This window comes from Taeniopygia guttata, chromosome 37 (genome assembly GCF_048771995.1).
Source record: "Taeniopygia guttata chromosome 37, bTaeGut7.mat, whole genome shotgun sequence".
Lineage (NCBI taxonomy): Eukaryota > Metazoa > Chordata > Aves > Passeriformes > Estrildidae > Taeniopygia > Taeniopygia guttata.
The window spans coordinates 1963141-1989513 of NC_133062.1; the positions used below are offsets into that span (position 1 = coordinate 1963141).

The 26373-nt window shown below is 52.4% G+C and overlaps 1 long non-coding RNA gene and 1 pseudogene across 1 annotated transcript; both read right to left on the minus strand.

Moving 5' to 3' along the window:
• Positions 1–369: 369 nt before the first annotated feature.
• LOC140681593 (uncharacterized) lies at positions 370–996 on the minus strand. The gene is made up of 2 exons (XR_012052641.1): positions 946–996; positions 370–676 (listed from the first exon to the last, which is right to left on the minus strand). It is a non-coding gene; the product is annotated as an uncharacterized lncRNA (long non-coding RNA).
• A 24863-nt stretch (positions 997–25859) lies between these two features.
• On the minus strand, positions 25860–25977 carry LOC140681621 (5S ribosomal RNA; annotated as a pseudogene).
• Positions 25978–26373: the final 396 nt, after the last annotated feature.

Consider the following 26373-nt stretch of genomic DNA (forward strand, 5'->3'; position numbering starts at 1 on the left):
GTGAAGCTGGGAGGAACCTGGGGAAATGCAGAAGACTGGGATAACGCTGGCATGAGAGAAGCCGTTCTGTGTCCCTGATGACGGGGCCAGCACTGTGAAGGAAGAGCCAAGAGAAGCACTGGAAGCAGACACATCCTGCCGCTTTCTGCTGTTCCACGGACACGGAACACACTTGTTCCCACAGCTCCAGAAGACTTGATTCAGGAAGAAAAACATTCAGCAGGACCACCAAAGGCCAAGGGGCTTCTGGCCACTTTCCCTTGCCCACCGCATACTTGGGCAACTTGCCGAGTGCAAGCGCCCTTTTTCCACTCCTCCCCATTGGCCTGAAGAATGTGGGCACCAAGAGAAAGCTCCTGGACCTCCGGGTATGACAACAGCAATTTATTAATGCTATCCTGGGGTGAAAGGAAGTGCTTTCAGAAGGGGTTGGTCCCCGCAGGCTCAGGTGGCCCCAGCAGACGCAGCCTGGCGGATCAGTTCTCCACAGCGCTGCAGCAGGACAGCCAGCCCCGGCGACACGGGAAAGGCCGTGACTTCCAGAGCCGGCGGAGTTGATCTTGCACATTCTGGAGTCGGGAGGAGGGAATGGCCTGCACAGCTAAATTGATGTAATGAGTTTGAAGGGCCAGGCATGAGATGGCGGGGCTGGCGTCATTCGCCATGTCCTGAAGGGCTGCGAGAGAGAGGAACAGAGCCACCGTCAGAGCCTGTGTCTGCAGAAACATGGGGACACCCTCCTGCCACGTCCATGCCAGGCAGCTCTTGCCATGGCCTGGAGGAAGCAGGAGACAAGAAGGGCGAGCTGGAAGGTGCTGGCCACGAATCTGCCACAGGCCCCCGAAAGGTCTGTGTGCTCAGCCCACGCTGCCCTTGGTGCACGCCGGGCCAGGGAAGGCAGCTGCCAGCGGCAGCCCCCGCTGAGAGCCCGCTGGCCTCACTCACCCCTGCAGAGGATCCGGAACTCTTGCTGCTGTCCTCTCAGGCAGCGCCCGGTGATCCCTTGGGAACAGAGAGCGTGAGCTGGCTGGAGAGCCACAGCTGCCGCCCACGGGCGCTGCCAGCCCTGAGGCCACACGGCCTCCTGGCCCGGCAGGGCTCAGCCCGGGCCCCTGCCGCATCCTGCCGCCCAAGGGCACGGCTGCCAGAGGGCGGTGGCAGCGCCGAGGCCAGGCGGGGCTCCAGATGGCCGCGCTGGGATGCTGCTGCCGGGGCAGCAGGCGGGGCTGGGGCCGAGCTGCGGCGGGGCGGGGAAGGAGCCGGGCTGCTGGCTCACCCATGAACCTGACGGCCGCCTCTCGCAGGGGCTCCTGTGGGCTCTGCAGGTAGGGCAGGGCCCGGCGCAGGTGCTCGGCCGCTCGGCTCCTGTCCTCTGCCAGCTGGAGAGAGCAGCAGGCACAAAGGGAAGGGTTGGTGTGGGCCCTGCCCCTCGGCCGGGCGCTCCCTAGGCCGGGCGCCGCTCCCCCTGCCCACACAGCCCCGAGGCCCGGCCAGCAGCCGCAGGCGCCGGGCTCCGCAGGGAGCAGAGGGCCCGGCGAGCCGCGGTGCTGCCCCGCGGCAGAGCCCGGCTGCCTCGGGGCTCCCTCAGCGCCGGGCTTGGGGCCAGAGGAGCCTGGAGCAGAGCCCGGGTGGCCCCGGGAAGGCAGCGGCGTGTGGGGCGCCGGCCGGTGCCCCTGCGTGCAGCACTGGGCAGGGGCTGCAGCTGCCAGCCCCACAGACTGGGCACCGTGGGCAGGCGGCTTCTCCAGGCTGGGACTGGGGCTTCTGGGCTGTCCTTACCAAGCGCTCGGCAAAGCTCCACATCTGATCTCTGTTCACCAGGTGCTGAAGATCCCTTCTCTTCAGGAATCTTACTGCAGAAAGCAGCGTTTCCCGAGAGGCCTGCAGAGCGGCAGAGAGCTGGACATGGCAACCCAGCCCAGGGCACAGGAGCCGCGTCCCTGTGCCAAGGCCAGGAGGGAGCTGGAGCCCATGAGGAGGAGCCAGGCTGTGGGGAGACAGCTGAGCCCCCTGCCATGTGGACCCCGGCGCCCAGGAGCCCTCACCTGTGCCACACCCCAGTTCTCATCGTGGCAGTTGAAGAAGAGTGGGAGCAGGCTCTGCCTCACATGCTTCTTCAGGGGCTTTTTTCCCTTGGCCACCACCAAGTTCATCACCTCTTGGAAGAGGCGAACGGAGAGCAGCTTCACAAGGCTGTTGTCCTGTTGGAAAGGAAGCAAAACCCCTCCACATCAGCTGCTTCAGGCCCCCCTGTGCACAGGCCCAAGGCACCGGGCTTCCAGGCGGCGCCCGGTGCCCATGGCTGGGGGCACAGAGCCTTACATTGTCGAAGAGTTGCCAGAGCGCCTCAGCCAGCTGCAGGGCGATGGGGCTGGCTATTGCTATCTCCTTGTTGAAGAGCAGAGAGCTGAGAACAACGACGGTCATCTCAACAATGTCTTCATCCACGGCCCGCAGGAGGTTGCCAAGGCTTTCAGTCAGGCTGTACATTCTTTGGTTCTGTGTGGAAAACAAGGCTGGGCAACCCGACGCTGCTGCTGCTGCTGCTGCAGGGCTCAGAGGCCGAAGGCCTGTCCCAGAGCACTCAGGCAGCTGAACAGTGACCCTGGAGAGCTGGGAGCAGCTGCCACAGCTCCCAAAGCCCAGCCAAGCCCAAGGGGCTGCTTTCCCCAGCCCCACGCTGCCAGCACAGCTTCAGCTGCTGCCTCCTTCTCACCATCGAGGGGTCCTGGCTGAGCACCACGAGGCCTCTGAGCGCCACGCGACGCATCTCTCTGGACCGTCTCTTCAGGTGCCTTGTCATGATCTGCAGGACCTTTTCACCGCATTCACTCAAGTCCAGGCAGTCCAGGACCTGAAAGGCACAGAGCAGTGACAGGAGTGCCCAGCTGGCAGGAGCTCAGAACCACACAGGGCTGAGCCAAGGCAGCAGCACAGGGCACCATCCCAGGCAGCTGCGGCTACCAGAGGGCAGAGGCGTGGGAGGCAGCTGAGCGAGGCAGCGCTGGCCATCGGGCTCACCTCCACCAGGAACGTCAGGGCGGGCAGTTCCCAGTCTGAAATGTCTTGGCTGAGTAGGTCAAAGAGGCAGGATGCGATCCTGCAGCGCCAGATGATGGAGACACGGCGCATCTCCCTGGGGGGGAGAAAAAGGCACCATTGCTCCTGAGCTGAGTGGCCAAACCTCTCCCAGGGCTGACTCACAGAGGTCTGGTCTTCTCCCGAGCACTCCCGAGCACGGGTGCTTTGGGAGGCAGCTGCTCCAGGGCACCCTCTTCTCCCAGCCTTTTCAAATCTGCTCATCCCTCCCTTGGGGACAAGGCCCTGCCGCCCGTGAGCACGGGGACTGCGTGGGGTGATCTGGGCACAAAGGAGAGGGGCGGTGGGGAGAATGAGGTCTTACCTGGCCAGCAGACCCACTGCATAGTGGTGGGTGTGGGCACAGAGCAGCATGTTCCAGGCACACCTGCGTTCCATTGCTAGCACCACGTCCTCGTACTGCATTTGGCAGAGCAGGGCCTTCAGGGTCTGCAGTGCAAAGCTGTGTGCAGAGCAAAGCCCAGGTCACGCTGGGAGGCCCGGCTTCTGCCCTGGGAGCATGGCAGGGATGGGGAGGCTGGGAAGACTGGGATGGAGCACCTGTTGGGGTGGGCGGCAAGGCCGTGTTGCTCCTGGCATCTCTTCCAGAAGGTATCCACCTCTTCTGGCATATCCAGCGTGCTGATGTAAGCTTGGAAGAGCAGACGCAGAAGGAGATTGGGGAAATATACCTGCACTACAGGTGGGCACCAGGTCAGATTGAAGACCCTCCACATTGTCACTGTTGCCTGCAAGAAATGAAACACCCAGAGACAGCAATCAGTGCCAAGACATGCATGTGGCATGGCCCCGGCCTGCGAGGGAGAGGCCAAGGGAGACACAGGGGGAGCAGCCGGCCTGGTGGCCCAGAACCTTGCCCCCAAGCCAGGTTTCAGCCCAGCGCCTGAGGCAGGGAGATGCAGCTGGGGCAGGGCAGAGAGCTAGCTGCTGGAGAGGTGGCCTGGGGGCTGGCAAAGGCCGCTTCCAGAAACTCACAGCCAGGGCAAAGACCCCTGTGCTGTCCCCATCGGAGGTGTACACGCTGTCCTCTGGCCAGGCGCTCAGCACATCGAGGAGGATCTGCAGCGCCGGCTCGGCGGTCCTGCTCGAGGACATGATGGTCCCCCACATGGTCACGGCAGCTCTGTGGGGCCAGAGCTCTGTGTCAGGGCGGGTCTCAGCCACAGCAGCGTGGCCTGGGCAGCTGCAGGGGCCCGCGCTGGCCCTCAGGCCGGCCTCTGACTCCTGCCCCTGGCTGGCAGCAGCCAGCCAGCCCACGTGGGTCCAGGCCCTGAGGGGCAGGGAGGGAGCATGGCAGCAGGCTCTGGAGTTGACATGCCAGGACTGGAAAACAGAGGGGCCAGAGGCTCCTGGAACTCTCCACCTGTCTGGCAGGGACAGGCTCTACAGGGTGGGGGGACAGGTGAAGCCTAAGGCCTCAAGGCAGGTGGGGATGCCATGCCTGTCACACGATGGGGCCCAGCGCAAGAGAGTGATCAGCACGTCAGAGGGGTATTCCTTGGTCAGCTCCAGAAGGGCCTTGTCCAGCCTGTGCTCAGCAGACTCGTTGGCTGTGAGCCACCGGTGGATGTACCTCACCATGGCTGGCACCTACAGAAGGCACAGGGAGACTTGGAGAGCTGCCAGAGCAGCAACTTGCCCAGCTTGCCCTGAGAAGTGCTTCCCTTTCCACCACATTGGGCTGGGCCTCAAAGGCTGAGGGAGCCCAGCACACCCAGCATGATGTGCCACACCAGTCCTGGGGCAATCAAGCCCTTGCCCCAGACTGCTTACTTGCTTTGCATTGGAGACACCCTTCTCCACCAGCAAATCCAGCATGGCAGCACTGGTCTCGGCACTGAAGAGGTGAAAGCTTGCCAAGATCCCGGTGCCCACACCTGTGCTCTCTTTCTGCCAAATGCACGTGATGAATTGACGGATGGTCTGCAGGAGAAGGGCAGGAAGAGAGGGAGAATGCATGGAGTGCTCCAACCACTCGGTGCTGGGCTGAGCAGTGCCAGCAGGCCCAGCCCAGGTGGGGATGGCCACAGGTACCTGCGCTGTTCTGCGGAAGCGGCCACGGGCGGGTTCCTGTTCTTGTGTCCGCTCCAGGGCTGCATCTGGTAAAGAGCGAGCGCGGCCAGAGCTGCTGAGGGGCTGCAGGAGAGGCCGGAGAACACAGCCCAGCCCTGTTCTTGCCCGGCAGGGAGAGCCTCATGATGCCCCAGGGATGGAGCATGGCTGCCACGTGGTCCAGCCCCAGCCCAGCTTCTGTCCTATCCATGGGCATGTCCGATGGGATGGGATGGGATGGGATGGGATGGGATGGGATGGGATGCGATGCGATGCGATGCGATGCGATGCGATGCGATGCGATGGGATGCAATGGGATGCGATGGGATGCAATGGGATGCAATGGGATGCAATGGGATGCAATGGGATGGGATGTGGCCAAGCTGGCTGCAGCCACTAGCCATGCAGCCCAGCAACCCAGCTCTGCCACTCACCCTCCTGCAGCTGCTTGAATGGCACCACCTCTTCAGTCTCATGCCCTGGGGCAGCTCCAGGGCCTTTGTCCTCTTCCTCCACCCCGGCCAGCTTGGGCACTCTTAGGGGTTTCTGCTCCATGTCAGTGACTGGATCTATAGCTACTTGCAGGAGAGATGCCTCGGAAAAGCTCCGAGTCAGCAAGTCCTGCTTTCGTGCCTGCAAGGCACCTTCAAGAGAGAAGCCTGAGGAAGGCTACAGGACAGCAAGTCCTGCGCTCTGGTCTCGAGGGCTCCTGCCACAAGGACAGGAGACTCCTGTCAAGGATTGTGCTCTTGCCTCAAGGGCACTGGTGGCAGGGATGGGAGATGCCTCCAGGGCACCAAGTCCCTCGCTCTGCCCTCGAGGGCACCTGCAGAAGAGAAGCCTCGGGAAGGCCACGGGTCAGCAAGTCCTGTGGTCTGGCCTTGAGGTCAGCTGCAGGAGTAACGCCTCAGAAATCTCTGGGTCAGACACGAACGAGTGCGCTGTGCGAGGACTCCTCACAGCACTGCTCTGTCCTGTCCTGTCCTGTCGCGTGCTCGGAGCACTGTGGCATGGTCCTGTCGCTGTCAGCTCCTATGTCACCACGTGTCACAAAGGGCCCTTGGACACACTGTTCCATGCCATGGTGACCGTGCTGCACGTGTCACAAAGGGCCCCTGCACACACTGCCCCCTGCCCTGGGGGCACCCCCAGCCCACCCAAAGTGGCTCAGGTTGGAAGGAATCCCTTCCCCCAAGCGTCCAAGACAGCCCAGCACGGTCTTTAGGAGCAGCTCAAACCATCAGCAAACGCTGCCCTGCTCTGCGGGCTCAGGGCAGCAGCAGGAGCCCCCGGGGCTGCCGACGCAGCCGCGCTGGGAAGGGCACGGGGCCTTCCACAGAAGCTGGCACGGCCTCCTTGGGACACGTCCCGGCTGGTGGCCATCCTAAACCCGCGGGTGTGACACAGACAAGGAACGTGAGGGCCAGGGCAGGAATGCTGCTCTGAGCCCTGGGCCTCAGGGAGCACTGACACCAGCAGGTGAGGCAGAGTCCCTGCCCAAGCAGACCTGCCACCCCCGAGCCCTGGCAGCGCTGGTGCCTGTCTCCTGCCCCAGAGACCTGTGCCCCTGGGGGACTTCTGTGCCAGAGGGAGCCAAACCCACCTGCACTGGGGGCTGTGCTCCTGCTTGGCAGGAACACCTGGAGCAACTGCTGGCAACACTTGGTCTCTGTCAGAAGCTCTTACTCCATGCTGAAATTATTTTCTCATTGAAGTTATTGCCTTCAGCACAAAAACACCTCAGCGACAAAGGCACAGAAAAATCTGGCAAGGAAGAATCCTCCATTCAGGAAAGCTTTACATACCATTGCTCAACTCAAGTGGCTCCAAAACATTGCAAACTTCCCAAATTAATTGGGATGGCCTGAGGAGGTGAAGATTTGTGCTTTGTTTTTTCATAGTGAATTTTCGTATGTTTTATTGTTGTTTATGTAATCTTATCCAGGTTACATGCCAGTTCTGAAGTCTCATTTTGAATTTTAACTGTATTGTGCATTTTTCTAGGTGAACTTCCTGATTCGTTTTTATATCTCTTGTGAGTGGAATCATTGCATTTCTATTTTTTATCATTCTCAAATGTTTTTCAGGAAGTCTCAGAGAGAGGTGCCTGAAGCATTCTGACAACCTCTTGCCATTGTTAATCTTACGATTTCTTCAATTGGCATCCTTTTCCTTCAAAAGAGTTTCAAGAAAAATGAATCTTTGTGTCATTTGATCAGTTTATCGGTTTGAACTTCAAGTGTTTATTTTATAAGAAAATGTTATAATAGGTTGTTATGTTTTAAGTATTATATATGAATTGTTAGTTTAAGTTTTGTTTTATACAATATGTTAAGGGACATCTCTCCACTTTAAAGTTTGGGTCCTGGCCAGACCCTGATTTTAACTTGGACAGATGAGTTTGCCAGCAAAATTCAGAGGTTTCTGCACAAAAAATGAATGATATGCAGGTCATTTTTGACCCATCGATTTGATTCTACAAATGTTACAGCTGATACAGCTTTGAGGTGAAACTTGCCAGCCTTGCCCGGGAAAGGATGCCAAGGGTTTTCACTGAAAACAAGTGTTTCAGCTGTTTGCAGACTCTGAACTGCTGTCACAATGTTTCTAATGATCGTGCTTTGTTCATTTTTATATATGCTATTTAGAATATCTTTCTTTTGAATTTTCTTGAATTGTTATCGATTTTGATAAGTTTTATGCATTTTATCATTGAGGTATTTTGTCTTGTTCTATATTATGGTTTACATTTCAACTTTCTTGTTTCAAAAGAGAAGAAGAGAAAGAGAGAAAAAAGGAAAAAGAAAAAAGAAAAGGAGTGAAGAAGTGCCTGAAATAAGGCTGAAATGAGGTTGAAGATTTTGTATGTTTTAATCTCTTGATATAATTATTTTGTAGACTTGATTTTGCTGATCATTGAGAAAAATATGAGGAGAGTGCTAGACACTGGACAGATAAAATTGAGAAAAAAAAATCATTCAAATAAGTAGCTTTGAGCAAGGATTTTGTTAATGTTTTCACAGAAGTTGAAAGTGGGGTTTTTTAGTTTGCAGACCCTCAAAAACAATTCTTACAGATTTAGAGATGGGAGCTCAGATCATTATTGTGGCAGAGACCAGATTGCTGACAGTGTCAGGCAAAGATTTCTTAATCATTCATTTACATTTAAAGAAGAAATATTTTGAGTGGACAATCCAAAGTCACAAGATTTTTCAATCACGTTGTTAGGGCATTCAAAAGTTCGCACAGTTCGTTTTCCAACACACAAAATGTTAAATGTAAAAGTGAGTTTCAGGGAAAAAACAAAAAAGAAGCCAGGAACCAGTGGAAGGAATGACAGTATTCACTGATGGTTTGGGAAAAAACTCACAAATCAGTGGTCACATGGAAAAATCAAAAAACAGGGAAATGGAAATCAAATATCAAAATGTTACAAGGTTCACCACAAGTTTAAAAATTGGTAACAATAGTCAGGGTTTTTCAGTTATTTCAGGAACCCTCAATCTGATCACAAGTTTAGTGTATGTTGCAAATGTGGTCAAACAATTAGAGAAATCGCTTTTAAAACATACAGACAAGGAAATTTTATATTCATATCTATTATGCATGAAAATAATCCTAGAAAAAACAGAGAACATTAATAAACACATCAGAGTGCATTTCTTCACTTCCGGGGTTTTTAGTAAAAGAGAATGCTCATGTAGATAGGCTCACAATGCCCATCTTGCAGACACTGCCAGACATTTTTGAGCAGGCAAAATTGCACCATGCATGTTTTCACAAAAATGCACAGGCATTGATGGGAACCTTTCACCCTTCTGAAAGCCAGACAAAAGAAATCTGCTTGCCAGAGTGCCAGTTTGTGCAATCTCCTGTATTTACAGGAGTGGTCGATCTGAAAGGTTTGTAAAAGCCTTCAGCTGTGGCAAGCTGATGTCACAAAATACCCATCTTTTGAGAGGCTCGAAAATATCCATATTTCAATTGATACATTTCTAGGGGCGATTTTTGCATCATTATATACAGGGGAGACCACAGAACATACCTGCAAACATGTTTTATAAGCATTTACATCATTAGGAGTGCAATAAGAAATAGAAACAGATAATGGTCCAATTTACACAAGCAAGGTGCTTGACAAATTTTTGAAAAAACAGAGAGTCAAACATATTTTCAATATTCTTCATTCTCCCTCAGGTCAAGCAAGCAAAGAACACATCACACCCTGAAATCCACTTGAACAGACAGAAAAGGGAGGAGGCAGGGTTGAACAAATGTGTTGAATTTTTAAAATGGTTTTTTCTCAAAGCCCACTCTACTAATTGTCAGATATGTTACAAACAGCCCACAGGAAAAACTAAGGGAAAATCCTTTCGATTTGATCAGAAACCCAGAGTCAGGACAGATTGAAGGTTCATTTACATTGATAACTTGGGGCGAGGGTTTCGCTTGTGTTTCTACAGGACGAGGACTGAAGTGAATGCCAGCAAAGCACATGTAACCTTATCGGGTGCAGACGCCAGTGGACGTGGACCCGAGAAGCAGAGAAGCAAGCACGCAGACGAAGGCAGACAACAACGCTGCAGACGTCTCGTCGGACAACGATTGATCACCCAGAGACTTGGGGTTTTTTCTGGGAAATCAAGTGTTGTTTGGGTGTTGCTGCATTGCAGGGTCTCTCACAGAGGGTGGGGACATGGACATGGGATTCAGACAGATAGTGTTCATGTGCTTCATTCTTTCACCTGTTGCTTTGGGCAACAGGACAGATTTTCCCATGAGACAACCAAGGGAAAAAGTGTGGGAAACTTTGGCAAAAGCAACAGGTCTGGATAGCATTTGCCTGACCCATTCAAAACCAGAGAAACCATTTTCAACATGCTTGGTAGGTGTGCCAGTGGAGGGATGGTCAGTCCCAGGGGACATCCTTCCAGGGGTTCTGAAGTTTCTTTCAGATCCTGTGGAGGGATGACATGTTTGGACACAATTCCTTCCTGTGGCTCACTTTGAACCTCTGGATTTGGACATTTTTGGGTCAACAAAAATGAAATGGTGCATCAAATTTAATTCATCAGGAGTGGCAAAGACAGATAATCATACAATAGATGTCACTCCGAATCAGCCTTTTTATAAAAATGCGTCATCTTGGTGCAATCATACCAAAATGACAAGCAAACCATCCCTTCAACATCCAGCCACTTTACCGAAGGGAATGTTTTTCATTTGCGGGGACAGAATTTGGCCTGCTATCCCTGCAAAAATCAAGGGCGGTCCATGCAGCATTGAAAGATCTTTTGTTAACACACAGCAAGACCTTGATAAGAGAGCAAGGAGAAAAAAAAAAAATCTAATGAATGAAGTGATCCAAATTGTGACAATGATAATGTTAATACCAAGAAAAAAGGCTCAGAAAGACTGAGTGGTTCTGCTTTCACAGCAGGTGGCATCAAAAAGAGCCTTGGTGCAGTTGGATCAAAAGAGGTTGTGGGCAGAGTAAAGATGCCCATGTCATTTCTTTTGCATCGAATGATTTGTTAGCTAGCAGTGAGAAATGAGAACAAAACAGTAATTGAACATCTATTGTAAACACATGGACACAAGAGTGATAAATTTAAAGAGGTATCAGAGGACCAAACACACCTGGAGAAAAATTAAATCATAGGTAGATGGTGTGTTCAATTTGTTTCACCTCTCACAGTTGTAGAAAAGAGATTTTGAAAATAGTTGTATGTAATTATAAGGTATTGTAATTCTTCTGATGCTTGTGCTGTCCTTGCCTCAGTGCATGAGGCAGACCATGGACAAAGTTGTCAAAGAGGTGTTCTTGGTTCAAAAAGGAAAGGATCCCTTGAACAATATCGTCCAAATTGTAATGATGATGTTTCTACCTGGGACAAGTCTCGGAGAATTGCAGTAGCAATTTTCTCACCCCAAGCAGCATCAGGGGTGGCCTTGACACAATTGGATCATATAGCATGTTGGTTGAGCAAACACAGTCGTGCCATTTCGTTTGCACTGAGTGACATGTTAACAGACATCAACAGTGCAAGGCAAGCAGTGCTTCAAAACAGGGCGGCAATTGATTATTTGCTGCTGACACATGGGCACGGATGTGAGGAATTTGAGGGGGTGTGCTACATGAACTTGTCCGATCATTCAAAATCTATTCATGAAAATATAAAACAAATACAAAGTAGTATTAGCAAATTGAACAAAGTTACAGGGTCCTGGTGGGATGATTTGTTTAGCTTTTTTGATATCTCACCATTGTGGAAAGAACTTTTGAAAATAGCATTTTATATTCTTATAGGGCTAGTAGTTCTTCTGCTTGTTCCACCATGCATTTTTGTGTGTATTCGAAGGACCTTGAACAGCATGGTAAAGCGGGTGTTTCTGGTTCAAACAGAGAGGGGAGATGTCGGAACTCAAAATGTCCCTCAGACATTTTTAGAGGTTCCAGGCCTTGGTCAAAAGCATTTTAGACCCTGGCAAGCAGCTGAAAACAGCTGTGATTTTGAGTTTGAACCATGGAATGAATTACCAACTTTGAGAGTGGAACAAGCAGTCACAGAGGGTTAGATGGTATAGTAAAAGTAGTCACAAATTAGAGGGTAAAATTTTTTAGTATTGTACAGGGGGGTTTTAATACCTGTACAGGGGGGTGTTACTTTGTACAGGGGGGTCAGGAGTTCTAAGATGGAGGAAAGTGGGCCTGATCCTATTCTTCCTCCTTCTTCTTCCTTACCTCCATGTTCTTGGTGATGCTGGCATTCACAGATTGGTTTAGAGTAGAAAAGCACATTGTAACATAGACAGTAGGTATTGGGGAAAATCTATAAACATATAGTACGTAATATATCATATAAAAGATAGCAGCAGCCCTGGGCGGGGAGAGAGACAACGGAGACACCGGACAGTGAGGGTGTCAGGAGAGTGTGTGCCTCTGCCTGGGCCGCAGACCAAAGCAGCCGCAGCGGGCGAGGACAATGTTTTAGATAGCTAGCAATAAACTGCCTTGAGACTGAACAACAAGAGGCTGCAGAGTTTTTCTTTGGAAGCACGGGTTGGAGGAGAAACTTTACCACCACACGAGAGCCCCGAATCAATCCCGGGGTTCTCACACTTTGGGGTTTTCTTCTGACTTTGACTCCTGGAAAGGTTTGTGCAATCTGCTCTCAGGCCCTGAGGTTCCAGGGCTCAGCTCCAAATGCACCATGAGGCTCATTAGTATCAAGCAAGTCCTGACAAACCACGGCTCTGCCTTGATCACCCTCTGCTCTCCTGCAGTTCATCAGGAAGTTTCTGTAGTGGTTTTGGTTTGCCAATTTCAGATTTCTCAGCCAATGCATTAATTAGTGTGGTGGGTTCAGTTTTGGCTAATTACCAGCGCACTAACTAGAATATACTTACTCATTTCCTGCTGTGAGGTAGGATTAGGAGAAAGGCAAAGTAGGCTCAAACTTTAAGAGTATAAGGAAAAGTTTGTTAAAAGGAACAAAAGAAAGAGTAATAAGGATCAGAACAAAACTTTCAGAACACCTCCCCTCTCCATACAACCTTTTCATACATACTGATTATATAAAAAGACAAACAAAAAAATTTTCAGTCAGTTTACCACCTCTGGAATAGTCCTTCTTTAGTTCACTTAGGGAGAGGAGTCTCTGTTTCTTGCTATGGAGACTTCTCCATAAGAAAACAGTTATCTTGTGGGTCTCAATTTCCACAAAGAGCAGCTGCCTGGAAAAATCTGCAATTACGAAGGCACTCACATTTTTTCACAGCTTTTTCCACGGCTGTGTTAATGGGCCATGTCAGCTTATGGGTTATTAGTTCAAGATGAGCTGTTTAAGAGCAACGGTTCTCTTCATCTATTTCTGAAATCATCTTCATCTCTGCAAAAAGAGGTCTTCATCTCTCCCTGGTGCACAGGGTCTAATCACTCTGCTCTCTTTCTCTGTTCAAACTTCTTCTCATAGGATCACAGCAGTTGCAATATTTGCTTACTTTAGCATGGAGGCCTTTGCTGAAAACAACAATCTCCCCATACTTTTCAATGCCTTATAGGGAAAAAGAGAGTCTGATGTATCAATTACATCCTTCTCCGTAGCTTTACCAGAGGATTTCAGCCCCAAGATCAAGGCATCTCCTCATCCCTCCCATCTGGGACTCAAGTTCCTCTTCACTGACCTCAGTGTGTTTTTGTTGCTCCTCTGTGTGCCTGCCCTGTGTCCTTTTCTCTCACTGGAGGCAGGATGGCAGCACTGGCAGAGTCAATATCTGCCCGGGGCTGCAGATGGTTGCGTGAGCCCGGCCGGGCTCGGTCCTTGCGGCCGGAGCTGTTTTCCCATGGAGGTTTCTGCAGCGGCTGCGCTGGGGCTGTGTCAGGCTGGGCCGCGCTGGGGCAGGGCCAGGATCTCAGCAGCCAGGCCAGAGCCCAGCAGCAGCACGGCCGGGGCCGATGGCTTCTCCTCCCCTGCCCGCTGGCTGCGGGCGAAGCCCAAGGGCGGCAGAGCCTCGGCCGAGCCGGCCCGGCCCGGGGCTGCTCCTGGGGCCCGGCGGATCCCGGCTGGGCCCGGGCTGGCGGCGGGGCAGGGCTCGGCAGCGGCCAGATGTCAGCACCCGCAGCCACGGCCCGGCCTCGGCCCCGCGGCCTCCCCTGCCCTGCCCGGCAGCCGATGGGGCCTGGCGGCTCCCTGGGAAGGGGCCCGGCCCCACGGCAGGAGCCGCCCGGCCCCACGGCCGAGACGGGGCTGGGCTGGCCTTGGCACCTCTTTGGGGCCCGAAGGGAGAGAGACCCAGCCAGGCTTTCTCATCTTCAACTTGGGTCTGCACAGAGGCGTCTGCAGTTTGCTTAGTGGTTTAACAGATTGTCAGCTCTCAGAGCAAATTACTGATTGGCTTTTTGTCAGACACAGAGGAAACTGCTAGCAGCTTCTCTCAGGACATCACTTCTGCGATGGAAAACCACCACAGCAGCACAGAGCACAGAGCTCCTTTGTCCATATGTAGTGGCCATGTGCCTGAGGCCTCAAAACCCCACCTTGGGAGATCTCTGGGCTCTCTCCAAGGTATTTTCAAATGAAAACATTCAGCTCAGAGTCTAAGAAAATCACCAGAGCAAAGGGCCAGCCTGACCTGTCTGTCCTGGCTACTTTTGTCTGGGAGCAATCCTTGGATATATGGAATTTGGGAGGCCAAATTCTAATTTTGGCAATGGACCCTAGACATGAAGGCTGGTACTTTTCCACAGGAAGGAAGGAAGAACATAACCCCAGTGTTTCAGGGGCAGATGAGAGGTGTCCACCAGTGGCCAGCTAGTGCTGGCAGGTTTTCGTCTGGGAGATACCCTTGCATATAGGAAATTCTTTAGGGAGGATACCAGATTTGGCAATGGGCATCTGAAAAGACGGATGGTTCATTTCCATAGCAAGGAAAGCACAGAGCCCTGGTGCTCCAAGACCCGATGAGGTGCAGCCCTTGACATTCCAAGATCAGCCAGACCTGCCAGGTGGCCCCTGGGAGGCCAAGCCAGCCAGACCTGGTCCATGTTCCCTCGGTTCCATGAGGCCCCACAGTGTCCCAATGGTCCCTTGCTTCCAGGAGGCCCTGAGGTGTCACAATGCCCCCTTGGTGACACCAGGCCCTGAAGGGTCGGAATGGTCTCCATGGTTCCATCAGGCCCCACAGAGTCATAATGGTCTCTGGGTCCATGAAGCCCCGCGGTGTCACCATGGCCCCTTGGTTCCATGGGCTCCAGTGGTGCCACAATGATCCCCTTGGTTCCATGAGGTGCCCACAGTGTCACAGTGATCTCCATGGGAAGGAAAGAACCGAGCCCCAGGGTGGCAGAGGCCAAGGCCAGCCAGGCTTGTCTGGGAGCAACCGTTGGATATAGGGAATTTTAGAGGTGGAATCCCACTTTCAGACATGGACATCTGCGGGAGAAGGACAGTCCTTTTCCATAGGAAGAAAAGCACGGAACACCGGTGTTTCAGAGGCAGATAAATGGCGGCCACCAGAGGCCTAAGGCAGCCACACCTCTCTGTCCTGGTAGCTTTTGTCTGAAAACAACCCTTGGATATAGGGAATCTGGGAGGTGGAATCCCAATTTCTGCCATTTCTCCGTACATAAGGATGGTTTTTTGTATAAGAAGGAAAGCACAGAGGGCAAGTGTTTCTAAGGGGGAGGGGAGGGGAGGGGAGGGGAGGGGAGGGGAGGGGAGGGGAGGGGAGGGGAGGGGAGGGGAGGGGAGGGGAGGGGAGGGGAGGGGAGGGGAGGGGAGGGGAGGGGAGGGGAGGGGAGGGGAGGGGAGGGGAGGGGAGGGGAGGGGAGGGGAGGGGAGGGGAGGGGAGGGGAGGGGAGGAGGAAGTGGCTCCTGTGAGGCCAATCCAGCCAGACCTGTTTCTCCTGGAAACTCTTGTCATGGGGAAATACTTGGATATATGGAATTTGGGATGAAGAATGTCAGTTTTGACCACGGACACCTTGAGAAGAAAGAAGGTTCTTTTCCATTAGAAGGAAAGCCCTGAGCCCCAGTATTTCAAAAGCTGATGAGAAGAAGCCCCCAAGAGGCCAAAGGCAGTCAGACGTGTCTGTCCTGGCAGCTTTCACTTGGGAGCAATCCTTCGATGTACTGAGTTTTGGAGGTGGAATCCCAGGTTTAGCCATGGGTGCCTGGACAGGAAGAAGAGTTCTTTTCATTAGGAAGGAAAGCACAGAGCCCCAGTGTTTCAGAGGAACATGAGTGCCAGACCTCAGGAAGCCAAGGCCAGACAGACTTGTGATTCCTGGCATCATTTTTCTGGGAGCTATTCTTGTATTTAGGGAATTTGGGAGGCAGATCCCTAATTTTGGCCATGGGTGCCTGGTTGAGATGGATGCTTTTTAAGCAAGAAAAGCACACTGACTCAGTGTCTGAAAGGCAGATGAGAGGTGGCCCCTGGGTGGCCAAGGCAGCCCGACCTGTTTCTATTCGCAGATTTCATCGGGGAAAAATCTTTGCATATAAGGAAATTTGGGGAAGGAATCCCGGTTTTGGCCATAGGCCCCTGGAGAAGAAGGACAGTTCTCTCCCATAGGATGACAAAGCAAAGAGTCATTTGTGACCCTGGGGTCCCACGTAACCAAGGGGCCATGGTGACACAGCAGGGCCATGTGGATCCATGTAATTTCTGTAGTTTTCCCCCCTCCACGCAGTCCCCAAAGAATCCAACCAGCTCAGAGATAGGGGGCTGTGAGGGGAGGAATACCAGGAGAGGGAAAGGTATTCAAAAGAGGCTCTTACCCCAGGGGTGTTGGAACAGCTCTGTTTATTCTGTGGTGTCCATGTGAGAGCGGGGCAAAAGAGAGAGAGCAGGAAGTCTCAGGGGTCTATATAGGTTTTGGACAGGGTGGGCTTTCCTGGTTCCCCGCAAACCCCGTTGGGGCAGGAAGGAGGATCCAGGGGTTATCTTGATCAGAGTCACAGAGGCCCGGGGGAAGGGGGACAAAAGGGTGTCCAGGAGCTCACCGTAACACCTCCCCCTTATTTGTTAAACAAGGTTGCAGGAATTCACTGGGCTCAATTCAACCCTGAGTATGGGTTTCCCACCACCCCGTGTTGGTGGCGTAGTCAGGCCTCCTCAGGTTAGCCAACTCTATGTGGTTGACCTCTGAGGTAGAAGGTATGAGGCCCTTGATAGCTTTGAAAATCAAGTGACGCAGGATCCCGAACGCTAGGGTTACAAAGAACAGAATAACAAAGACTAACAAAATTGATCTAACAACAGATGTCCACCACCCCGTGAATCCCCATCCCTTGAACATTTTCTTCAGCATTTGCAGGATGACAACTTGCATGGGGTTCATCACAGGGTTGAGTGGGAGGTGGGTTTTCTCTAAAAGGGAAAAACAAACATTTTAAGAACATGTTAAAGTTTCTGTTTCTGCCGGAAGGAATTCATGCCTAGGAACTTTCTTCTTCTCCCATCCGGCGGCGTCTTCTCTTTGAAGCATCAGATACTTGCTTCTTGTCCCCTTCTGTTTGACCTGGATTCTTGGGGACAAAAGGTTTCACCCACTTCTGGGGAATCCACCGAGGGCCTGAGGGAGTAGCTACACACGCATAGCCACGACCCCAGGTTACAAGTCCATAGGGACCCTTGGTTTCCCAAGTTTCCGGATCCCTAATCAAGACCGGGGGATGCTGAGACAATTTAAACTGGTTGCCACTGTTAAAGTGATGCACAACCGGTGGACTCATATTTTCGAATGAACAATTCAGAAAATTGGTAGTAAACATAGCTTTACAGAGCTTTTCTCGTGGAGACATCCACGGAGCTGAGCTGTTTTGTTTTTTCAATACCTGCTTGAGAGTCTGGTGTGCACGCTCGACTACAGCTTGACCTGTGGGGGAGTGGGCAATGCCAGTCTTATGTTCCACTCCCCACTGCTGGAGAAATTCCAGGAACTCCTTGGATACATACGCTGGGCCATTATCTGTCTTGATCGTTTTTGGCACCCCCAATACTGAAAATGCTTGCACTAGATGTTGTTTGACATGTGCAGCCTTTTGTCCTATATGGGCAGAGGCATACACTGCACCTGAGAATGTGTCCATGCTCACATGAACGCATTCAAGGCGACCAAAACTCTGAATGTGTGTGATGTCTGTCTGCCATACCTCGCAGCTGCTAAGGCCTCTGGGGTTTACCCCCATGCCTAAGGATGGCACCGCCTGGAGCTGGCAATTAGGACAGTTGGTCACAATGGCTCGGGCCTGACTCCGTGTTAGCTGGAACTGTCGAATCAAACCTGGTACATTCTGGTGGTAATGCTGGTGACTCAGCTTTGCCTGCTGGAAAACATCAGGGAGACTTGCCTTTTCAACTGGTGCAGCGAAGGAGTCTGCTTTTCGGTTCCCCTCTGCAATCTCACCTGGCAAATCAGTGTGTGACCTCACATGCATCACAAAGAATGGATGTTCTCGGTGCGAGATTAAATAAATTAGCCTTGAGAGTAACCTGAAGAGATGTTCATTTTCTATTTCTCTGAGCACAGCCTGCTCCGCCCTGGACACTATACCTGCCACATAGGCAGAGTCTGTCACCAAGTTGAATAGCTCGGAAAACTTCTCAAAAGCTCTCACCACTGCAGCCAGTTCAGCCACCTGGGGGGATCCCTCCACAAGCTCAACATCAGCTTCCCAATGCTGAGTCTGTGGATTTCTCCAAGTCATCACCGACTTGTGGGAAGCCCCAGAGGCATCAGTGAACACTGTGAGAGCCCTGAGTGCCCTCCAGCTCCTTTTCTCTTGAGGAATCAGGTGGAATTCCTCATTGAACAACTTGTGAGACGGGGCATGGACTGATATTTGTCCCCTATAGCTGTCCAGAGATAGCTGGAGACTGGCACTGCTCTGGAGCAAATGCTCAAACATCCCTTTTGTCAGTCTCTCAGGAGAGTTCCTTCCCTCCTCAGAAAGCCTGACTGGAAGGTGAATACATGCAAAGTCACACCCTGCTAAATCACACAACCTCACCCTGGCCTTCTGAATCAGCTTTGCTATCAGCTCTTGTGGCCTAGTGATGGTTTTGGATCTTTGGAGCGATAGGAAAACCCATTCTATGATTAAGAGTGGGTCCTTCTGCCCCTTGATCCATTGGAAAATCAACCCGTGCAGGTGTGGCAGCTTTCCTAGAACAATGAACTGGAAAGGCAGATTTGGGTCACACCGATGTGCCTGCCTTTCTGACAAGGCCTTCTGTACCTTTTCGATTGCTGTCTTTGCCTCTGGAGTCAGTTCCCTGGGGGAGGCCAGCTCCCTCTCCCCCTTCAATAAATTGAAAAGAGGTTCCAGATCTTCATTTGTGAGGCCTAGCCAGGGCCTTACCCAATTTAAAGACCCACACAGCGAGTGGAGGTCTGCTAATGTTCTGGGGTTGCAATTAATCTCTAATTTCTGTGGGACAATAGTCCTTGCAGAAATTTCCAGGCCCAGGTATCTCCAAGGTGGCATTCTTTGAACCTTGTTTTCCTGCAGTTGGAATCCAACAGAGGTTAAAACTTTAATCACTAGGTCAAGTGTATATTGGAGTATAGAGTCATTGGGAGCACACACAAACACGTTATCCATATAGTGTAGGATGATGGCATCCTTTCTCTCTGCACGTACTGGAGACAGCAGTGCTGCTACATACTGTTGGCATATGAAAGGGCTGGATTTTAAACCTTGGGGCAAAACTTTCCAGTGGTAGCATTTCATCGGGGCTTCTCTATTGACAGTAGGAACTGAGAATGCAAACCTCGGGGCATCTTCAGGGTGCAATGGAATTTGGAAGAAACAGTCCTTTATATCTAACACAGCCAATTTCCAGTCCTGGGGAAGCATAGCTGGACTAGGCATCCCTGGCTGGAGAGGTCCCATGTCCTCCACAATTTTGTTTATCTCTCTGAGATCGTGGAGCAATCTCCATTTGTCCTTCCCAGGCTTTTTTATTACAAAGACTGGGAAATTCCAAGGGCTGTCTGTTTCTTGCAGGTGTCCTTGAGCTACCTGCTCCTCCACAAGTTTTTCAAGCGCCTCGAGTTTTTCTCTACTCAAAGGCCACTGTGCTACCCACTTTGGGGTGTTATCCAACCACTTTAACTTGTGGGTACGGCGCTCCATAGTGGCTACTTCTGAAAATCCTGGGGTGTCTTAGGAATGATTAACTGGACTCCCCACTGGGACATGGTGTCTCTCCCCCACAGAGGAGCCTTATAGTCTGCCACAAACGGGCGAACACTTGCCGATTTCCCGTCAGGTCCCTCAATTTGCACTACATTTTTAGAAATTTTTGCCAATGTAGTTCCTCCTATACCCTGAAGTTTGCCTGCCACAGGTTGCAATTCCCAGTGTGATGGCCACATGGTTTTGGGTATCACCGTGATGTCTGCACCTGTGTCCAGAACACCTTCCACCTGAAGGTGCTCTGACCCATGTGCTAGGTTGCATGCCATGGAGGGTTTATCCTCTCCTACTACTTCTGCCCAGTAGACTTCTGGAGATTTTCCTTCTACTGTGATTTCCACTGGGATGGGAATGGCTTGTGCCAGAATTTGCCCCTTTTCTAGATAGAATGGAGGGTACAAGCAACGTGCCAACAGCATAAGGCTGGATATTTTTCCCTTAGTAGTCATGGGAACTATTTCAATCTCAGGAGGTGTGTATGCTGTGTCCCCAATAACAAAATACTCACTGTCCAGTTCCATATCGTACGCCTGCAGGTCTTGTGAGCTGTTTGGCAGGTCCACTATAATGACTTTCCAATCAGTGTTTCTGAAATGAAATCCTTTGGCAGTCACTAGATGTGGCCGGCCTAGTGGCTGCCAAACCTTGTTAGCAATACATTTCACATTTTTATTTTTCTCTCCCCCCCCCCCACCATGGTACCCACCCTCCCCCTTATTTTTTAAGAGAGAGGCATTGTCACATTTTGGTCCTGCTACATTTATATCTTTGCGTGTAGCAGTAGGTCCGCGCTGTGCATTTAGTTTTTTTGTTTGTTGATCTGTCTCTGGTTCTGGTTTTGAGGACAGTTTCTGGCAAAGTGTCCTGGTTTCTTGCAACGCAGGCAGATGATGTGCTGCAGCTGTTGTGATGATCTGGGTGGCTTCCTTGGGGTTGATGCAGCAGTGGCAACAGGCTGTAAATCTGCTGGTGCTCTATGACTGACGGGATTATCAAGCAGCTCTGCTCTCTTAGCGCAGGCTTCGATCATCTGGGAGAGTGGGTGCTGGATCAAGAGGAAGGCTGAGAAGAATCCTACGACAGGTCTCATTTGCATTCCTCTGAGCCATTTCTTTAATCAACTCTGCACACTGGTGTGTTGCACCTGTTTTTCAACTTGGCTTCTCAAACGATCCACAAACTGTAAAAAACTCTCAGAAGGAAACTGTTTGATGTTAATATAGCTGCATTCAACCTCAGTGCCTGGTAATTGATACAGAGTCTTTTCTGCAGCAGTACAGATTTTTTCCAAGATCGATCTAGATAACAGTCTGGTTTGTTTTTCTGGCCATTGTATGTCCCCTGTACCACATAAATGATGCATTGTAAGAGGCTGACCATCACTGTCAATGGCTTCACTGGGTGTATGTTGTATTTCTTGCAAAACTATTTCCAAAGCCAATTTCCACTTATTTTCCCATATGTCATATTCAGAGGATGTTAGTAAACATTTAAACAAATCAGTTATATCTTTCGGTACCATTTCATTTGAATTGAAGGTTGCTCTAATCATACCTTTAAAAATCTCACTAGACCTCCCAAATTCTCTCTGAACTTTACAGATTTCTGTTTTGTCTGTATGGTAAAGGCTGATATGTTCTGGTACCATTTCTTCTCCCTAAATAAACCACTGGAGCTACAGATGGTATAGATTCCTCGGTAGAGGCAGGGTTATGTCCCCCCAGCACCCCCCCCGGCCCCGGTGAGAAGCAGCTCGCACCTGTCCCGGGCTGTCTGCCCCGCAGTGCAAACTCGGTCCCCACCCCGGCTCTGAGCCGCTGGGCTGCCGTCCCCTGCCCCCGCCCTGCTGTCCTCCGCGCTGGGGCTCAGAGGAGTGCAGGGGCCGGCCCCGCCCCTGTTCCCGGGGCAACACGGGGGCTGGCACTGATAAGGAGGGTGGGGTGTTGCCGTGGGAGATAAGGAGGCATTGGAGGAGGGGAGGGAGGAGGGGGTGGGGACGGAGGAGGGGGCGGAGGGCGGGGGAAGCAAAGGAATGCGAGTGGGAGGGGGAGCGGGGGATGGAGTAGCCAGCGCCGGTGGAAGCACATGGCCGCCGCCATTATCCGGCCGCGTGTGCTCCAGAGACGCTGCGCTGCTCTCTAAGGCGACTTCCGGACTATATTTCTTGGAAAAGCAAGGTGTCAGAGAGGAATAAGGGGTGGGTGAGGGGTTTTCAGGGTTGGGGTATTGAGGAGGTGGGCAGGAGGGGGAAAAGGGAGTATTAGAACTGTGGATCTGCGTTTGTATGCTTTTTTCTGTTCTAAAATCTTTTTGCGTGCTTGTAAAAATATCGAAATAAATCGAGAAACTTTATGTTCACCATTTTTGACTTTTAAAGTTAATATCTGTCCAATTTGATTCCAAAAAGAAAGCAAATTCAGTTCCTGCACCGTAAAATTTGGTATTTCTGCCTTTAGCCAGCACACAAAATGCAGGAGAAGCTTTTTAGAGAACGATACATTGTTTAAAATATTGCTAAGATGTGTTAGTGTACTCTGTTGTTCCAGCGACAGGTTTGTACCCATGACTTTACTCGTATCACTGGTCTAATTTCCACCAGAGTTAATAACACAGCACGAATGATTTGAATTTCCCTCCGTGGAAATACGAGCAGGGGGGGCACAGGGGGAGGGGCGCTCATCCCGCTGCTGCCGGAGCAGCTCTATCCCTCTCCTCCCGTGTCTTCTCCCCCTGGAACGTGGGTATGTGCAGCCCACCGGTTCCACGCTGACTTGCGGGGAGCCCCTGGCACCCCCTCTCGCAAGCAGCCTCCCGCAGTCACTATGGTCAGTCCTCCCAGCCAGGCGCGGTCCCGGGTGCCGCGAACGGAGAACTCACCAAGCCTGTGAACTGCAGGGTTTGTCTGTGAAACCTTCTGGGGGTTCCCTCTCCAGTCGGCTCTTCCTGGGGTACTCAGGCAGAGGGCCTCGACTTGTCCCTGTCACTCAAAGCCTTTAAAGGCAGCTAGAGTACCAGGGCAGTTGACTGTCCCAAAAGCTATTGAATTCCACCGAAATAGGGGGTCCAGCTTCTTCGTGGGCTCAGAGCAGCACACGTTTGGGCGCCAATTGTAATTTCTGTAGTTTCCCCCCTCCACGCAGCCCCCAAAGAATCTGACCAGCTCAGAGGTATAGGCTGTGAGGGGAGGAATATCAGGAGAGGGATAAATATTCAAAAGAGGCTCTTACCCCAGGGAAGTTGGAACAGCTCTGTTTATTCTGTGGTGTCCATGGAGAGCGGGGCAAAAGAGAAAGAGCAGGAAGTTTCAGGGGTCTATATAGGTTTTGGACAGGGTGGGCTTTCCTGGCTCCCCACCAACCCCGTTGGGGCAGGAAGGAGGATCCAGGGGTTATCTTGATCAGAATCACAGAGGCTCTAGGAAAGGGGGGACAAAAGGGTGTCCATGAGCTTACCGTAACAGTGTCTGACCCAGAGTTTTTCCGAGGTGTTATTCCTGCAGCTGACCTCGAGGCCAGACCACAGGACTTGCTGACCCGTGGCCTTTCCGAGGCTTCTCTTCTGCAGGTGCCCTCGAGGGCAGAGTGTGGGACTTGGTGCCCCGGAGGCATCTCCCATCCCTGCTGCCGGTGCCCTCGAGGCCATAGCACAATCCTTGACAGGAGTCTTCTGTCCTTGTGGCAGGAGCCCTCGAGACCAGAGCACAGGACTTGCTGCCCTGAGCCTTCCTGAGGCTTCTCTCTTGAAGGTGCCTTCCAGGCAAGAAAGCAGGACTTGCTGACTCGGAGTTTTCTGAGGCATCTCTCCTGCAAGTAGCCACAAATCCAGTCACTGACATGGAGCAGAGACCCCCAAGAGAGCTCAAACTGGCCTGGGTGGAGGAAGAGGAAGAAGGCCCTGGAGCTGCCCCTGCACACGAGACTGTGACACGGCAACAGAGTGCGAGGCACAGCTCCGGGTGCTCCCCCTGAACCTCAGCTCTGGGACCACTGTCTGCCCCAAGCTTCAGGGGCTGCAGGGGGAGCCCGGCTGGGCTCTGCCCTGGGGCCATCCTGCAGGGACAGCTGCACACAGGGAGCATTCCCTGCCACAAAGAGCCAAGCCAGGGCTGCAGGGCAGCTGCTCCAGCCCCGACTGCACTGCCAAGTGCTGTGCTCTGGGGCTGGGGCTCCCCGCACAGGGGACTGCACTGGTGTGCCAGAGGGGACAGAGAAGCTGCAGCTTCAGCCTAACTGAGGTGGGTGCGTGGGCTGGGAAGAGTGGGGAGGCTCAAGGGGATTCACAGAGCTCACCCTGCTGCAAGGATGAGGAAAAGGGAGCGGGAACTCAGCAGTGAGGAGAGCTGGGGGCTGGAGAGCAGCTCTGAATGACACTAAAATCCCACCGGACCTCTGAGACATTGCTGCTCCTCAGCCAGAGACAGGATGAGTCCCTAAGCCTGGGGCTCGCCCTTCCTCATGGTGAGGGGCACCAAGGAAGGCAACAGTGTGATGGAGACTGGAATGGGCTGGGAACTCACTGGGGGAAAAGAGGGAGCAGTTGGGAAGTAAAAGGCAGGTGGGGAGAGAACAGTTCAGAGAAGGGCTGAGCTACAGCTTGAGCAAGGTGCAAAACGTCATTTGGGGTCATCCCAGATTGATTTCATTTCAGAAGCTATTGAACAAGTTTATTTTTTGGGTGGTGGCATGTTTTCCCTTGGAGGTGTACACTCTGCAAACTTGAGCTGTGCTGCTGAAATGCTCAAGCAAGTCTGTGCTGCAGGGCACCCCATTTCTCCTTTGGCTGATTGCAGCCCGGTGCTGAGCTCCAGCAGGGCCCTGGCAGAGCCCAGAGCAGCCTCAGCACCCGCAGAGCCCGGCTGCAAGGAGAGAAACCAGAAAGCCCCGTCAGCTGAATGCTCCTGTCCCCTTGTCCCAGCCGCCCGCGGTGCCCCGCACTTCCTGATCCAGAATGGACCACACCTAGAATGCTTCCTCTATAAAAACTAACAACAAATTATTGAAAATAGATTTCAGACAAATAGGGCAACAAGAAAAAAGGTAAAAAATCTTATCTCTGTCAGAGGCTTGGGGAAGGCCCAATCCCTGCATGCCAGGGAAAAACCCACCCACAGGTGAGGGAAGCCCAGGCTTTCTCCCTTCCCCCTGCACTGCCCCCATGGTGATCCCAAAGCAAACAAGGGCAGTGGAGCAGCCCAAGCCCTTCCTTGCCTGCAAAGCAAAGCAGCCCCTGCACAGGCTCTGCAGTCCCACCTCTGCTCCCACCGTGGGGGTTTGTTTGTGTCGGGCTGGCTGCCCCAGCCCAGCCCCACCCGGGGCACGGTGGGTGCTGGGGGCTGTTGGCAGGGTCAGGAGCCCACTCCCATTTCGTACCCACCCCAGCCCATGCCCCCAGCCCTGCCAAAAGCAGCCTGGCAGCCGACTGAAGGATCAGCTGCATCTGCCCCAGCAAAGGGGGAACCTTTGGTTCCCGGCAAGGCTGTGCAATGCCCAAATCTGGGAGCATCCCCCTGTGTGTGGACTCATCTGCAAATTCCCTGTGGAGCCTGGCTTTAAAGGAGATGTCAGAATCAAAGGCCACCATCTTCAGCCTGCCGGGGGTCAGGTGGAGCAAGAGGTTGTCATCCTCGACATCATCCTCGATGTCATCCTCGCTGCCCCCAGCAGCAGCAGGGCCCGACCCAGCTTTCCTTCTGAGATCAGACGAGACCGGGCGCTCTCAGGGCGGTGTGCCATAGGCACCTGGCAGCCCCTCAGCAGCGCCCTTCAGCCCACCACACCACCCTCCAGGCACAAGCCCAGAACCCCAAAGGGGCTCGACAAGCCCAAAAGGGCCGCCCCTGCCCACAAGGGGATCAAGAGACAGACCCGAGCCTGCAACACACACACAAAGCACAAAAAACCACACAAGGCCCACGTGCCCCTTCCCTCCTGCCCCTCGCCATGGCTGCCCAAGAAAACCCAAGCACCAGAGGCCCTCTGGCCAGCAGGCAGCAAAAGAAGCCTACAGCACCCAGTATTCCCAGGGGGTCTCCCATGCAAGTACTAACTGGGCCAGACCCTGCTTAGATTGCAAGATCAGACGAGACCGGGCGCTCTCAGGGCGGTGTGCCATAGGCACCTGGCAGCCCCTCAGCAGCACCCTTCAACACACCCCAACACGTTCTGGCACAAGCCCAGAAAACCACGGGGGCTCCGCACGGCCAACAGGGCCAGCCCTGCCCACAAGAAAATCTAGAGCCAGACCCGAGCCCACAACACACACACAAGGGATAGAAAAAAACAAGGCCCATGTCTAGGTTTGAAAAGACAGGAGTCTGTGAAGGAAGGCAAAAGCCTCCTGTGAAATGGAAAAGGTAAACCCCCTCCCTCCGAATTACCACAATTTAACAAAAGGCTCTCAGGCAAAGATATGGGAAAGGGAATAATAGTTCTTTACCAGGAAAAAAACTAAATAAAAATAATAATTTAAAAAATGCAATTAGTACAAATGAAACTAGTGATGGAGGCAGAAA